At 48.4% G+C, this 16,128-nt stretch overlaps 1 long non-coding RNA gene across 9 annotated transcripts in view; it reads right to left on the minus strand.

Annotated features, from left to right (window-relative positions):
* The window catches only part of LOC141408582 (uncharacterized), a 98,954-nt gene that overhangs the window by 31,387 nt on the left and 51,439 nt on the right, over nt 1-16,128 (minus strand). For 7 of the 9 annotated variants that reach the window (XR_012424169.1, XR_012424168.1, XR_012424173.1 and 4 more), the window contains one exon: nt 2,292-2,459. The exons of the other annotated variants lie outside the window; for them this stretch is intronic. This is a non-coding gene — a long non-coding RNA (uncharacterized lncRNA). The remainder of the gene's footprint in view (nt 1-2,291; nt 2,460-16,128) is intronic. 9 annotated transcript variants of the gene reach the window in all.

The following is a 16,128-nucleotide window of genomic DNA, read 5'->3' on the forward strand; positions in this document are numbered from 1 at the left end:
TCCTTGTAAGAGGCGAGAGAGGCCCAGACACAGGGAGAAGCTCACATGATGATGGAGGCAGGGACTGGAGTGACAGGTACCCCATCCAGGATCGCTGAGCACCCGAGGCCGGGGTGAGGCCTGGGGCAGGTTCCCTCAGCACCTCCAGAGGCCCAGTCCTATGACACCTCGGGGTCTCCGACTCCACCCTCCAGAACTGAGACAAGTGTCTGTTGTTTAAATCACCCACTGTGTGGTACTTTGTTACAAGAGGCCGGATACACTATCTTAGTGATAAAAATTTAAGGTATACTTAGTTTTGTTTTTAAAAGCCACATGAAAGCAAAACGCCGGGCTAGCCAAGATTCAGAACACTGGCCTGCCGGGCAAGAGGCTGGGAGGAAGAGTCATCTTAGGGCCCGATCACGTATGTTTTGTTATCTCCATTACAAAATCCCCCCCTTTTTATCTGAGACACGGTTTCACTCTGTCGCCCAGGCTGGAGTGCAAGGGCGCACACAGAAGCGTGGTGTTCAGGCAGGCACAGAACACAGGCAGGCACACAACACAGGCAGAGAACGCAGGCACAGGCAGGCACAGAAGCGTGGTGTCCCCCCCCGTCCCACACACACACACAGGCAGGCACAGAAGTGCGGTGCTTCTGACACACAGCCAGGCACAGAAGCGTGGTGCTCCCAACATACAGGCCGGCACAGAAGCATGGTGCTCCCAACACACACACAGGCCGGCACAGAAGCACGGTGCTCCCGGCACACACAGCTGGGCACAGAAGCGCGGTGCTCCCAACACACACACAGGCCGACACAGAAGCGCGGTGCTCCCAACACACACACAGGCCGGCACAGAAGCGCGGTGCTCCCGGCACACACAGCTGGGCACAGAAGCGCGGTGCTCCTGACACACAGGCAGCCTCACAGCCCCACCTCGCCACAGACGTGGTGTCCAGGGTCACCCCTTAACTTCTGACCTGGTGGTGCTGATGCCTCCCCCTACAGATGGCAAACCACTGCCCTAGTGGTACCTTCCATGTGCCAAATGGTTCTGAGTCATGCATAGGGACTCAAAACTCACCACAAGCCTGTGGTTATTATTGCCCAATTTGAGATGAGAAGACTCGGGCACGGAAATGTTGACTTCACCGCCCAAGTGAGTGCTGGGGTTTGGCAGCACTCAGACCCAGAGCACAGCCTCTATTTCCAGGATACTGAGTGCATCAGTCTACTGCTCTCTTTTTATAGAAACTTAGAAGCAAACAGTACAACCAACGCGAGCACATTCTTAGTATGAACAAGGCAAACATCACAGTTCAAAGGGAAAGTGCCTGTTTCTGAGCCAATCCTGTGCCCCACAGATAACCACTATGGAGATTTTTATATGTCAACGTTTATACTCTAAGATACGCAGTTAAGTATAAAACATGTATGTATAGCAATACATTGCTTTTTTAACGAAAAGCACAATCAAGATGCTTCTTCTACGTTGGCAGAGAAGCTGAGTGTTGGGAGAAGCTGAGTGTTCCGAGAAGCTGAGTGTTGGGAGAAGCTGAGGCAGGGCTTCCATATCTGATATAACGTAAGAGTCTTGGAACATGTCCGGGCTCCAGGGTCTGAAACTCCTCATGGCCTTTGGAACACCAAGCTCTGTGCTAAAGAGTAGAAGGCTACCCTGACGCACCATTATCTAAGCCCAGGGCGTACACCTCCCTGTCCACTGTGAGTGTCGGGGCTCCAGTAGTCCTCCCTGTCTACTTGTTGGGGCTGGGATAGGCCTCCCTGTCCACCTGTGAGTCCCATGCACTGCAAGACGATGCTATGCCAAAACTGCTCCATGAGGCTTCACACAGGGGCATTGTATTTCATTCACTGCTAGGCTCTACACTGACTTTAATGACCCCAGGAAGGACTGAGACTTAAATAGAATAGGGGCTAGGTGATACAAACGGCCGCTGTAATGAGAACATACCAAGACCAGGCCACAAGGAAGGAAGGAGAAGCCCCCTGCCACAGCCTTTTACCAAGTCGCTGACATCTCTGTCCAACATGGATAAAAAGACCCTTTTTCCTCCTAAGTCTAAAGCAACATATCGGCCCATCTGACAGTAATTCTGTTGTACATTTAACTTCATCTTGCTCTTCTAAGTGACTGTTCATGCTCTTAATACCTGTACAAGAATTTCTCAGTTACTGAACCAGTGTTAGTTATTCAGCAGATAAAATGGCAGCAGATTGCACCCCAGGAAGAAACACACCCAGTCACGTGCACAGAATGGGACATCAGCACAAACCACTTACCAGAAAAAAACGCATCTCTGCTTTGGAACGTACCATCGCCGGTCTCCATGAGCTCGGTGTTGCCATACTTGGGCGCTGTCCGGGACCCCGTGGAACCCTGTGGTCGCTCCATCTGTATGGAGTGCTCTGAGGTGTACGTGGTTACGTCAGAAGGTGCAGAATGATTTTCTGTAAAGAAGCACATCATGAGTGTTTCTGGTGGTTGTGGCGTTTGCTCTGCAGGTTGAGCAAGCCATAACTTAGGAAGAGACGAGCGCAGGCGCTCACCCTGGGGGTGTTGTGAGAAGTCAAAGCCGATCTCAGCCATGTCTGCCACACACATCCGGCACAAAGGGGGACCCCAGCATAACTCATGTTGCCGAAAATGGAGTAGAGTTCGGTGAAACCTCAATTTCCTAAGAAGAGCCACGTCAGTGGCGTTTTAACTAGAATAACGTTAGACTGGCGATGGCCGGGCACCAGGAACCGTGTGTGTGTTCATGAAAGGGTCCCGTTTCCTGTCGGCCACCGTCGACACAGCCCGGGGCTTTACTGGCGCTTTGGAGCCCAGGGCCTGGAAATGGAAACCCGGCTCTGGAAACTTCTGGAGATTTGGGGATGTCCCTTAAGCTCTCCGTGCCTCAGTTTCTTCATCAAATGGGAACAGTAATGACTATGACCATTTAGGGTAGTTGGGTGGATTACATGAGTTAACACATATACAGTTCATAGGATTTTCCTTACAAAAGGGGGAGACATCAAGAACTACTATTACTTGTCTTAGTACAAACAATACTAGTCATTCAAAAAACCACCTTTACACCCTAATGTGTACTAAGGACTGCCTAAGGCCAATGAGCGCATGGAGCTCTTTCTCTTACAGCACCCCGTGGAGAGAAAGTCAAGCCGTAAGCGGCTAAATGGGAAAAAGCATGCTTTGCTAGTTAATGAATAAAACGTTGAGGAAGATGCTCCAAGCAGCCCACTGACAACGCCCGTCACACCTAGAATCTTGAGGATGGGCGCCACAGTGCGGATCTGGATTCTGAATCCTCCTTTGACAGAAGCTTTTCAGGATCACCCACCACCGTCCCACGCAACAGAAGACACAGAAGCGTGATATTCTGTGCTGCTGAAAGTGGTGCTCATCCTCAAAAGCCTTTCTTCACCGCACACTGCCCGTGTCAGCACCGCGCCCGGAGGCCATTTAGACGGCGAAATCAACTGAACACACAAAAACAGCAAAGAAAATCGAGGCACAAAAGAGGCCGTGAAACGATGCTCCTTTATGATCCGAGAACCGGGCGGGGTGGGGGTGCTGAGCCGCCTGGGCACCGCGTCAGCCCCTCCTGAGGGTGTCAGTCTGGCGTCACAAGTCGATTTGGCAACGCCACTCACTTGGAACCCGTGACTGAGAAGAGAAGAATGATCGGCTCTCACTAAGGGGAGGTTCCGCCACACCGTCCATCAGTGCCACGACTTTCCACCGGCAGGCAGGCCGCCCGACTTCCTGCAGAACCAACCCTCAATCCTCAGCGGACTTGGATGGTAGCGTCTCGGAGGCCTCCTCTCAGCTCCGAGGTGTGAAAGCGCTGCAGACAGCTTCTAGATGGACAGCGGGTAAAGCAGTAGAAAAAGAAAACTAGAATGCGATTGCCTATCTTATGCCAAACTGGCTTGACTGCGAAGATACATGTGAGATGTTCCTACTTAACTGCTGGCATAAATTGGTGGAAAAAAATCCACAAAGGACTTGAGATTTCGCTTCAACAACAAGTAGAAGCGCGGCCAGCTCTGTGAGACTGGGTGACCTGGAGTCTGCAGCCCTGGGCTTTTCTCCCCTCCGACGAAAGCAGCCTCTGTGGCCTCCCCTTCCATCCCTTGGAGGGGTTGGCCAGTGTGACTATGTTGTGCCTGGACTCCTTAGAAATCTCACACGCATGCGCACACACGATCACACACGCTAAGTTCTCGTTCACAGGCTTCTGATGATCTCAGAAGGTCACATGCACATCTGACTGTTTACTTCTCTTGTTTTGCTACAGAAAATATTTCTCCTCTTCAAGTTTCATTATTTTGCCACGGCTTTTCCAAAAAATACCAAACTTATAGAAAATGTCCAGATAGTCTACGAGGATTACCTTTGTGCCCAATTAGAAATTACTGGAACGTGATCACCTGAGAGTTACATTTGGGTCACACTGAGCCCTGATGTACATGAGTTAGGAGCCCCTCACAGTTTGGATAAATTAAGTCTTTGTACTAAAACTTCCTCCAGTATTGCAAGGGTAAACCCACAAAGGGAGGCCCAAGTGCAGTGCTTCATTTGTTCAAAATATGTGTTTTCCGGGTAAGATTCTGTGCACTTCCTTAAAATTGAATACAATCCGAGGATACAAATGCTTCCACCAAGTGGCAGAGGTGCTGTCTGGCCTCCCCGTTCAGGTCTGGCAGAGCCTCGACCACTATCCTGGCATCCAATATACACATGGAATTTTATTATGGAAAAATATGTAACAGTCACACATTTCTGTTCAATGTTTAACCTACTGTGATTTCAAGTATAGGTTATTAATTCACATAAATGAGTGTACATGTTCCTGAAACTGTGTCAAACTGAAGTGTAATACTGCTTTGCATTTGAGTACTACTTTGCAAACTTTTAAAGAGTATTTCTGCTTTCTCCTTTATACTGACAACAGTTGAGAGAGAAAAATTATTTTTTTCAATTTTTTTTCCCTCACTGAAAGCCTAAAGCAGGAGAAGGAACTTCCAGATCCCAGCAGCAGTTATTGGGAAAAGTGAGACAGACCCAGCTCTCCTGACAGCAAACTCCTGTTCCAGACAGAAAACAGCTGACACTTTCAGTGTCAGTGAGCACCGAAGGGGCTGGGACCCAAGTCAATCCCAAACGCCTCTGGGTGTCAAGGAGTCAGTGATCTAGAAGTGAACATTCTGGGGTTCTAGGGTGTCTGTGGGCTATCTGATCACACATGACGTCCACCTGCTTCCCACTGAGGGATTTGCAGAGATCAGGCTTTCCTGTGGTAGCTGATGCCGGGAGAGTCTGAGCCTGTGTCTTGTGTTCCATTATCGGCAACATGGTACACAGTCGTCTCCGATTACTGCTTTAATAGAGACACACACCAAATCCTAGTCAACCCAAGTCCCATACTTGATGGAAAACATGTAGTCCTGAACCATTCAAAGGCAGAGCGACAGAAGGCTCATCACCGCTCCTCCACGCGCCGGCTCTACCTCTAGTAATTCTCACTTCACTCCTTTTCCACGGCATCTTCAAACGTTGTAGGGCAGTGATCCTAACTTCGTTCTTTTTCTAACACAGAGGATCTCCCTTGTCATAGAACCTACACCAAACAGTGCGCCACGCCCAAGAAATCTGAACACCTGTGGCAGACAGCAGCGTAAAGCAGCCGTGGTTAAAGCCCTCGTTTCCATAAATGACTCCCGTGGTCAGGAGGAGCACACTTTAAAACCCTGTCCTGTTGACTGGGACTGTTAAGGTTTCACAAAGGAGCATAAGTGAGAAGAAAAGATGGGAGCGGATATGGCTGCAGGATTCCCCAGTAGCAAGGCCCCTGCAATTCCAGCTGTGGGAGGGACCTGGGCATGAGAAGCAGTAAAGGAGCTTCCAGAAACAATCCAACCAAAGCACCCCAGGGGCCAGAGGGGCTCTGCACTCTTTCCACCAAGGGATTCCACAGCCATGATAAAACAGAGGAAAACCTGCACCCACAAAGGCATTTAGACAACAGGCACAGAAAGACATTGTGAAGCGTGCTCACCTATGTCGGTCTGGGCCATGACCTCCGCCAGCTTGTGGGCAGCCCCGCTGCCCCCCGCTCTGCATGGAGGACGAGGAGGTGGAGGAAGTAAGGTATAAGGGACTGACAGCCCAGAGCGTCTTGACGTGCCACCGTGAGCTAGGCTTTATTCCACAGGGTAACTCTGCTTCCCGTGACAAGATGCAGCATGTGAGTACAGATCAAAGGGTATCAGCAACTAACCCAATCCCCAGGTACTAAGCAGAGGACCAAGAGTTTAGTTCCTTACTTATTTGCTACGAGCTTGATTCAAAACAGCTTTCTGGGATCCTGGGGACAAACATCTCTAACTGGTGAGAATTCTGGGTTTAGTAACGGAAGAATCACCTAATGCCCATTTTGTAACTGCTGTTCTCATCAGAACTTGAGGTCAAAGGGTAAAATAAAAGGGGGGCCAAGATCTTGACACCCCAGTTTGCACAAGGCTAACCAGCGTGCTCGAGGCGGTGAAAGGAGTAGGATTTTTAAAGTGCTGAGTTTTAAAAACATGGCTGTAGGCTGGGTACACTACCTCATGTATATAAGCCCAGCACTTTGGGAGGCTGAGGTGGGAGGATTGCTTGAGGCCACGAGTTCAAGACTGGCTTGAGTAACACAGCAATATCCTATCTCTTTAAAAAGAAAAAAAAGTTATTAAAATAGTAATAAAAAGGTTAATACAATAAATTACTATAGCAACATGGCAACCCCTGCTGTCAGACGAGGTGCACTCTCTGTGGCTACGATGGGGTCCGGAGGGAAATGTAACCGGCATCATAGGGAAGGTGGACCCCAAAGCTCCACAGCGCTACTCCTATAGAGTCTGTTAACCAGCATGAAGTCTCCTCCACAATAAGAAGCCCCACCCTGGGACCCTGCCGGCAGCCCGAACTGGACAGAATGGCCTCTTGAATGTCCTTTCCCGCCACAACCTGCAGACCCTGAGCCAGTCCTGGCTGTGACTGAGGCTGTGCATAAACGTCTGCGCCCAACAGCTCACCTGTGTACATGACACGCCCAGTCAACCTCATTTCAAATGTTACGCTTGCCCCAAGGTGAACAGGGATGTTACAGGTTAACTCACTGCATGTGTGCTAGACTTTCCCTGTAAGTGTTCAGACATTGCACGAACCAGATGAACAAACCCCACTTTCCCTGTAAACGTTCCGACATTCCATGAGCACGATGAACACACACAGCCAACAAACCCCGGAACGTGTAACGCCGCGGCCTCCTCCCCTCCTGAGGGGCACGTGCTTACAGCTCCCCCGAGACCACATTTCCCAAAGCACAGAGTGTTACTCTGAAAATAAAACCTCCTTTTCCCTTCCTTTATACATCTCGTGGTCATGTTAACAACTATTGCTACAAATGCAGAGAAACGAGGTATCATCCGTGCCGGTCACCGAATTCCTAGCACCAAAGCTTCAGGGCCCCCCAGTCTGAAGGAAGCTTCTATCACCCTAAAGCCAACTCTGGAGATGAAGGCCGAACTGGGGAAAGGTTGTGTCACCCACAAATCCACACCACGGGGCCCTCTGCAGTTGTGTGTAAGGAACTCTTGGCCTGTCCTGGGTTTGAGGACATCAGGATGCAAGCAGATACTGTACGCTCTGCCACGGGACGGTGAAGTCTGCGAAACCTCAGAAGAACACAGAGACAAATGGCTGCACGAGTCCCACAGGCCGAGCATTGATGGGCACCAGTGTCAAGAACACAGACGCGCCAGGAGGGGCAGCTGATGCAGGCAACGCCTGCAACCCCAGCACGCGGCAGCGTACGAGAGTGGGGGTCTCTGGCCAGGCTCCACCACAACTGCCATATTCTGTAGTAAAATTTTAATCATAGGTTATAACTAGTTATAACTCTAACTTGTTTTACAGATAAACAGAACACACGGTACCAACAGACTCCAAAGTACTTCGCCTAGAACCAAGTCTAGAATGCAGATGGCTGCTGCTCCGAGTGTGATGAGTCCCCTGTAGTGCCATAAATCCTAGATCTAGGTGACTAAGTGCTCTGCCTAAACCAGATGGCACCCTGAGGCTCTGAGGGTACCCTCTCTCCCCAGGCCAGTCCATCAGCCCCAGCAGAAGCTTCTAGAGTAAGAAACTGGATTTCTATTGGACAGATGTAAACCAGGCAAAATCACAGGGACTCATCCTGGAAGCCCATCCGTTTACCCACTCATGCCCTAGAGAGCCCTGCCCCCATCTCCACATCCGCAGTCACGCTGAACCACAAGAACTGGCTTCTAGGCCCTCAAGCCACTCCCTTTCGCCCCCGGAACAGACCCTTCTAAAACCGTGAGGCCCAGAGTAGCCTTAACAGGTGGTCCCAGCAGAACTGGCCTCTACATGTATTGATACTTTCTGTGTGTGGTGGGGGGGGTGGTGGTTCTTGTTCTGTCACTCAGGCACAATGCACCATAAGTACAGTGGTGCTATCATGGTTCACTGCAGCCTCAACCTGCCAGGCTTGGGTGATCCTCCAGCCTCAGCTTCCCGAGCACCTGTGACCACAGGTGCACATCACCACTCCTACTTAATTTTTTGTAGAGTCAGGGTCTTGCTATGTTGCCCAGGCTGGTCTCGAATCCCTGGGTTCAAAAGTGAACTGCCCACCTCAGCCTCCCAAGGTGCTGGGATGACAGGTGTGAGCCACTATGCCCAGCCTAGAATTGGTTTTTCTTAAACCTGAGTTTGACACATGAACCCCACTCACATAGATATCAGCACACTCTCACAGCTCAAGGGTTTTTCTGAATCCCGATTCTGTCCGTTCAAAGGTCAATATCTAAGATAGGGTCAGAACTGACCCTCCCTCAGTGAAGCCTAAGGGCAAATGCAGCAGCATCTCAGTGTATGAGGAGACAAAGTAAGAAGGGTGGAAAATACACACTGAAATTCTAGTGTTAGGATCATAATCACCAACACTTTCAGAGGCAATCTGCTTTCCAAAACATGTAGCTGCTGGATTAACTTCAAAGTCACCAGATTCCACAGGCAGGAGCTCAGAGGGGCACAGCTTTCTAAGGCCGCACAGCCCAGGGCAGAGTAACAGCCTCGGGGCAAAGCAAACTAAACAAAGGCTTAGTTCTCTCAAGGATGAAGGTGCTCAAGTCCTTCCAAATAGATTCTTCTTCTAAGTAAGTTAGATGCTTCCTACAACACTGTTTAGAGTGCCAGTGTATTCAGAAATATGCAGTTGAAAATACATCTCAGGACCCCAAATCACTAAGCTAAAGGGACCTCAACGTGAGGAACAGCTTAGGGCAAACCTGCCTCCCATGCTTCTCTGAACAGAGACAGATACTGGGGGAGAAAAAAACAAGCCACGTACCTCCCTCACAACCGATCCACAAGGAAATTCCTCATGACAGAGGAGAGAACCCAAAGTCACCATCTGCACACGGAGATAAATGCGGATCTGGCTGCTTCCTCTGGAAAGGTACACCAGAAACACATTTGTCTGATCTACCTGTGACCTGGAAACCCCTCCCCGCTTCGAGCCGTCCCTCCCTTCCTGGACCGAACCAACGTACATCTCACATATATTGTTGTCTCACATCTCTCTAAAATGTGTAAGACCAAGTTGTGCCCCAAACACCTTAGGCACATGTCCAGGACCTCCTGAGGCTGTCGCAGTGTGTTCTCAACCCCTCCTGAGGCTGTGTCTTTAACCTTGGGAAAAGGAACTCTCTATGGGCCGAGAACCGTCTCAGAGATCCTTCTGGTTTACAGGAAGCATTCTCTCCTGCGAGTATAACGATGAAATCATGTGGAATTACAAAGTGCCACTTTAGTAAAAGCCAAAGGAATTAGGGTTCGATGTGCTTAAAAAACAAACAAAAACAAGTAACGTTCTGTCAATGGACCATGAAGCCCACACCCCCTTTTGCAGTGAAATGTCAACTGGGACGAGAGGCCCCTCCTGCAGATGCAGCAAAGGCTACCCTCTGACCCCACTTCCCAGAGTCCAGGTTCCCACTGCTCAGGGAAAAGCAATCCCAGCTTCACGGGGCTCAGGCCTCCAAACCCAACTCCCACCCATGCTGGAGAATCACCCCAGGGACTAGCGAAATGGCAGGTGCAAATCTCACCTCATCCCCTTAAAGGGGAAAAGGCACCTTCCCGCTCCTCTTCCTGCTGGTGGGAACAGGGGCAGGAGCTGGAGGGGCAGGAGCTGGAGGGGCAGGAGCTGGAGGGGCAGGAGCTGGAGGGGCAGGAGCTGGAGGGGCAGGAGTCGGGCGGCAGGAGGGAAGCAGCCTGGGTCCCTGCTAGTCACAGATGGCAAATGCCAACCATCCCCGACCTTCACTTTGAAAAGAAATCCTTCTCTTTTGTCAGGTCCCTGGTTAGAAGTTTGCACCCATTCCTTAAAAACAAAACAAAAACAAAAACAAACAAGAAAAAAAACTCAGATTAAAAAATGGGTGTTTTGCTGACAATATTTTAATTATCTGGAGTCGTTGGGTCAAATGACGGCAAAACAGGAATCTGAACACTGTTATTCAGGAAACTATCTTCCACAGCCCCATCTACCCTCCCAGGCTCTCACCTTATGCTGTTTGTCTGCTAGATGATTAACAATAATTGGTTTTAAAAACTAGGTGTACACAACAGACAAAAGTCAGCTCGGGTGGAGGGGAAGCAGGATAAGATCCCCTTCCCCTCAGGATGGTGGAGGAGGAACCTTCAGCACCTGGGTTTTCAGGATGCTGGATCTCTGAGAGCATCACTCACAGCTCAAGGATGGCCAGACCCTCCTCTGACACAGCCTATTCAGGCGACGGTGGCACCTGCCCTAGAGATCCACAGCCCTGCGCGGGGCTCAACTGGAGCTGAACTTTCCTCCCTTGGAAAGAGTTAGGGCCAGGGGTGGGGAGAGGAGAGAAGCAGCAGGCCTGAGGGGCACTGTGGAAACTCCATGCCACGCTAACTCTCGTCTGACGTGCTCCGGCCAAAGCCACGCCTCTCGGAGGGCATTTCCCTTCACACATCCGGAAATCATCAACGTCTAGTCTCCCCACAGAACAGATCGTTCCCCAGGAGGCAGACACTTGGCTGTAACACGGGGTAATGAGGGGTGCGCCTTCGTGCCCATTCTGTAATGTTTCCTGTTACCTATTTTACCTTAAGCTACAAATGATTCCCGTTTACACGGGACACAGTGACACAGACAGCAAAACACATGAGATTCAGTGTGATCCCACACCCGTCACTGCTGACCTCAAGTTCTTTGTTCGTTTTGCTTCTAGAGTTTGTACTCTCTCCCGGGGTTCCAGGCCTGTGGATTCAACCAATCATAGATCAAGAATATTTTTTAATGTTTTTGTACTAAGCATTCACAATTTATTATTCATTAAACAACTACTCGCATGGCATGTCCATGGCATAGCTGTTACGAGCAACCCTGACATGACTGTCTGCAGGAGGATGTGCGTGTCATATGCAAACACCATGCCATTTTAGGGCAGGGACCTCAACACCCACAGACCTCGGATGCCATAGGCAGTCCTGCAGCCCACCCCCATGGGCACTGTGGAATGGCTATAATAGAAAATGTGGAGGTTTTAAATAGCTATGTACTAAATCTAATCTTTTGTTAACAAATTACTGTGTATCATGTGTATTATTTGGAAGTCCTTCATGGCCCAGAGACTTGACATGTTCTTATCTTCTTGTCCACTGATCTAGTCATTTCAGTAAGCTTATTGAACACAAATCAATTTTACAGGTAAGTTCTTACAGGAATCACACTCAATCTGTAAGCTGCTTTGGTTTTTAAAGGGAAATAACCAATAGTTTTGCAAACCAGCTATATCATAGAATAACAGGATAAAGCAGCCCCACGACATGCAAAAACAGGAGGTTTCAAAGCTAACTAGTGTAAAACACGTTACAAAATCCTAAATATGAAAACGTTTTACACCACAACAGATATTCTAGAAAAAACAAGATATTCAAAAAAGGCCTTTGCAGAAAAGCACTTTCCCCTTCATTTTTCACATGGTTTCCAGAAGCTTGTGTTTGGCAATGACTATGAACCAGAAGTAGCATCCGCTGCAACTACTGCTACCGCAACACAGAATATTAAGGCAAAAAAAAAGAACACATTAATGAGAACAGGTAGAGTGTTATACAAATGAGTGTGTTCTAAAGTCAAAAATGTTCAAATTCTAGGTCTCCCGCAGACACTAGACGGTAACCGCCAAAGCTTATGTACTTGACAACGTTCAAGGAGACCAAGTTCAGAGCTGTCACAAGGCAGCACCATCCTCATCCGATTATCTCAGGCAGGTTTGAGGACAAGTGCCCCCATCACTGCAGGAAAGCTGCCCAGTCCAGCACTTCCTGAGGTCACAGACTTTCGCCTTCCCATGTCTTCAATAGTTCCTTTACACTGGGAACCAGACAGCAAAAAATAAAACACTTCCTCAAATCTCAAGACAGTCTTTAGAGCTCTTTTCCTTGCCCCTTCTCTTATGGAAAAAGCCTATTTTGTACGCAATCTGTAGTGCTTCCCAGAGCTGGGGCGGAAAGAGAGCTAGTGTTTGGTAGATCGAGTTTCAAGCGTGGGGAGACCAGGAAGTTCTGGAGACGGATGGTGGTGATCGCGGCACAGCAGTGTGAACACACTTAATGCCACCAAACCACACACTTAAAAATAAAGTGCTATGTAATTTTACCACAATCAAAAGACTAACTGAGAAAAGCCATCTATAATTAGTCACTTCTAATATCTTACATCCTGTAAGTTTCATTTGCTTTTGGAAATCCTCAGAGCAATCATGAAAAACTAATACCCTGTCGTCTCTGAAACGCAGGCAAAGTCGTTCAAGGGTTTTGATTATAGGAAAGTAGCTGGAAAGCAAAGCGTCCGTTAGACACGGCAGCCGTGGTAGGACAAACACATGGTAGGAAGGTGGTGGTCATGCTACACACAGATGGGAAGGGTTTGGGGAGCCACAGCACCCGAAGCTCGGGAGGTACCTGGGCAGGAGCTGAGAATGAACCAAACACGTTCGATCATGCAACATTCACGGACGCTGAGTCCAGCCACCGCCGCTGACATCCACTGTGGCCGGGGTGTCCTGTGCCACAGAGCTACACACCCTGCCGAGGATACTGTACAGATTAAATGTTGAAGCACAGACACGCTCAGGTCCAGCTGTTCAGATAGAAGCAAACACAACACATTTCCCAGACACCAGCAGCAAGACTCTCCACCTGACTGCGTTCGGAATAACGATCGTCTTTGCCAGGGCTGAGCCATGCTTCCCTCTCGCCTGTCCTCTGCCTTCACCAGCTTCGTGCGCGTTTCCGGGCAAGTGTTTGTGCAGGTGCTATCACTTTTTTCCACAGCAAGAATATACACAGACACCACACAGAAATGGGCAACCTCGTTAGGAGCTGTGCAGGGACATCTAACTCTTCAGATGTGCCAAATTCCTGTTGCCATGGCAATTAAACTAGCTAAACTAACGTTGCTATGACCTCATCTCTTACTGCACCACTAAAGATCATCCGGGTAAGAGGAATGTGCCTCTGCATAGCATTCAGCTCACGTTTACATGTCGGTTTTCCCTGAATATGGTTATGTGAGATAGAAATCAGTAAGATGGGGTGTAACATCTAATATAGGATCGTTGTGTCTCCTAGGCTCAAACACTTCATTTAAGATCCTCAGAAAATGAAGTTTAACTCTGGGGACGTGAGTTACATAGTAACTTGTTTTGGATACTGTCTCTTTCACAATCCAAATATCAACACCAAAGTAGTTCTTGAGTTCCTTTTGAAATTGAAAGGAATTTACAAACCACAAAAGCCCCCAATATTAAAGGATACAATTCAGTCTTTTTAGCATATTCTGAAAGCTGTACATCAACCACTAGTATGTAATTCCGGGACTTTTTCACCACGGGCCAAAGAAACCTTGAACCCATTAAGAGTCAGCACCTGCTCCTTCCTTCCACCAGCCCCTGGCAATCGCCAGCCGACTTCCATTTCTCTGGATTTGCCCATTCTGGACACCTGTTGTGAGGAGAATCGTACAGTGCGTGACCTTCGGTGCTGACATCTTTCACGTCCAAGGTGAGTGGAATCTCACAGTGAGTGACCTGTTGACAGATACCTGGACTGTTTCTACTACTACGAATAATGCTGCTATGAAGACTCTTGCATAAGATTTTTTTGGCAAAAATATTTTCAATTTACCTGGGCGTATGCCTAGGAGTGAAATTGCTGGGTTGTACGGTGATTTCATGCTTAACTTTTCTGAGAAACTGCCAGACTTTTCTAAATCAACTGTACCATTTTACTTCCCCATATATCAAGATATCAGTTTTCCCAAATTCACCACCATGTTACTGTCCAATACTGGAGTTTTACCCATTCCCGGTGGTTATGAAGTGGTATCTCACGGTAGTTTTGATTTCCATTTCTAAGATGATGAATTCTGCTAAACATCTCATGTGCTTTTTAAGGCATTTATATGTCTTTCTTTGGAGAATGTCTATTCAAATCCTTTGTCCATTTTTAAATTGGATTTTTACTAAGAGCTTTTAAATATATTCATGATATCAGGTCCTTATCATGATAATGTATCCTGTTCTGTGGGTTGTCTTTTTACTTTAAGAGTGTCCTGGGAAATGAACATTTTTAATTTTGATACCGTCTTTTTCCCTTCAGTTGCTTGTTACAGCTTTAGACGTCTCAGCCAAGGAAACATTGCCTAATCCAACGTAGCAGTTTCACCAGGATTCTTCCGTAAAGGTGTCATGGGCTGAATGTCCCCCCTCTCAAGATTCCCATGTTAAAATCACAACCCCGGAAACTCAAAATGTCACTGTACTTAGATACAGGGCCTTTAACTTGGAAATTTAGGTCACATAAGATCTTAAGAGTAGGCCCTGATCCAGTATGACTAGTATTCTTCTGAGAGAATTTAGACACAGTCCTCAGTGCTGCACGCACATAAGAGAAACCTGTGAGGACACAGAGAGGACGCCGTCTACACAGCACGGGGTGAGGCCCCAGAGAATCCAACACTGCCCGTACCTTGATCCCAGGCTTCCAGTCTCCAGAAAAAAGGAAATAAGATGCTGTTGTTTAAGCCGCACGGTCTGTGGTGTCCGTTATGGTACCCAGCAGACGGACAGAATGGGTCTCACAGTCGACTCCTTACGCTGGATCCATTTTGAGCTTTGCGTGTAGCGTGAGGAAGGGTCCAGTCCATCCTTTTCCATGTGGATACCCCAGTTGTCCCAGCACCATTGAGTTGTGAAAGGAAAAAAGTAAAGCAACCCTTACCGTCCTTTCTCCATCAACAGATTAGAAGATACACGGAAGAATCGTGGACAATTTTCTCAGTTTAAGCCAGTGGTTTTCAAATTTTGGGGTCTCAGGAACCCTTTGCACTTTATTCAAGATCACAAAAAAGCTTTCTCATCAGGCCGGGAGTGGTGGCTGCTCATGCCTGTAATCCCAGCACTTTGGGAGGCAGAGGCAGGTGGATCACTTGAGGTCAGGAGTTCGAGACTGGGCTGGCCAACATGGCGAAACCCCATCTCTACTAAAATACAAAAATTAGCCTGCCATGGTGGCGAACACCTGTAGTAGCAGCTACTAGGGAGGCTGAGGCAGGAGAATCACTTGAACTCAGGAGGCAGAGGTTGAAGTGAGCTAAGGTCACACCACTACACTCCTGCCTGGGTAGCAGAGTAAGAATCCGTCTCAAAAAAAAAGAAAAAAAGATAACAATTTAGTTTATTTTACAACGATAAAGTCGTTACATCTTAATACAGTCTTCAAGAAGAAACCATTTTCCAAAATAAGTAGCAGCGTGGCAACAGTTTGTACTGCTGTGAAAAAACCTAACATCTCTGCACCTCAGACAGCAGGGTTCTCATGCCTACATCTGCATTCAGTGGGCTACAGAGCCGTGGCTGAAGTTTATGAAAGAAGTCCGGCCGGGCGCGGTGGCTCAAGCCTGTAATCCCAGCACTTTGGGAGGCCGAGACGGGCGGATCA

The sequence above is a fragment of the Macaca fascicularis genome, chromosome 15 (assembly GCF_037993035.2).
Source record: "Macaca fascicularis isolate 582-1 chromosome 15, T2T-MFA8v1.1".
Lineage (NCBI taxonomy): Eukaryota > Metazoa > Chordata > Mammalia > Primates > Cercopithecidae > Macaca > Macaca fascicularis.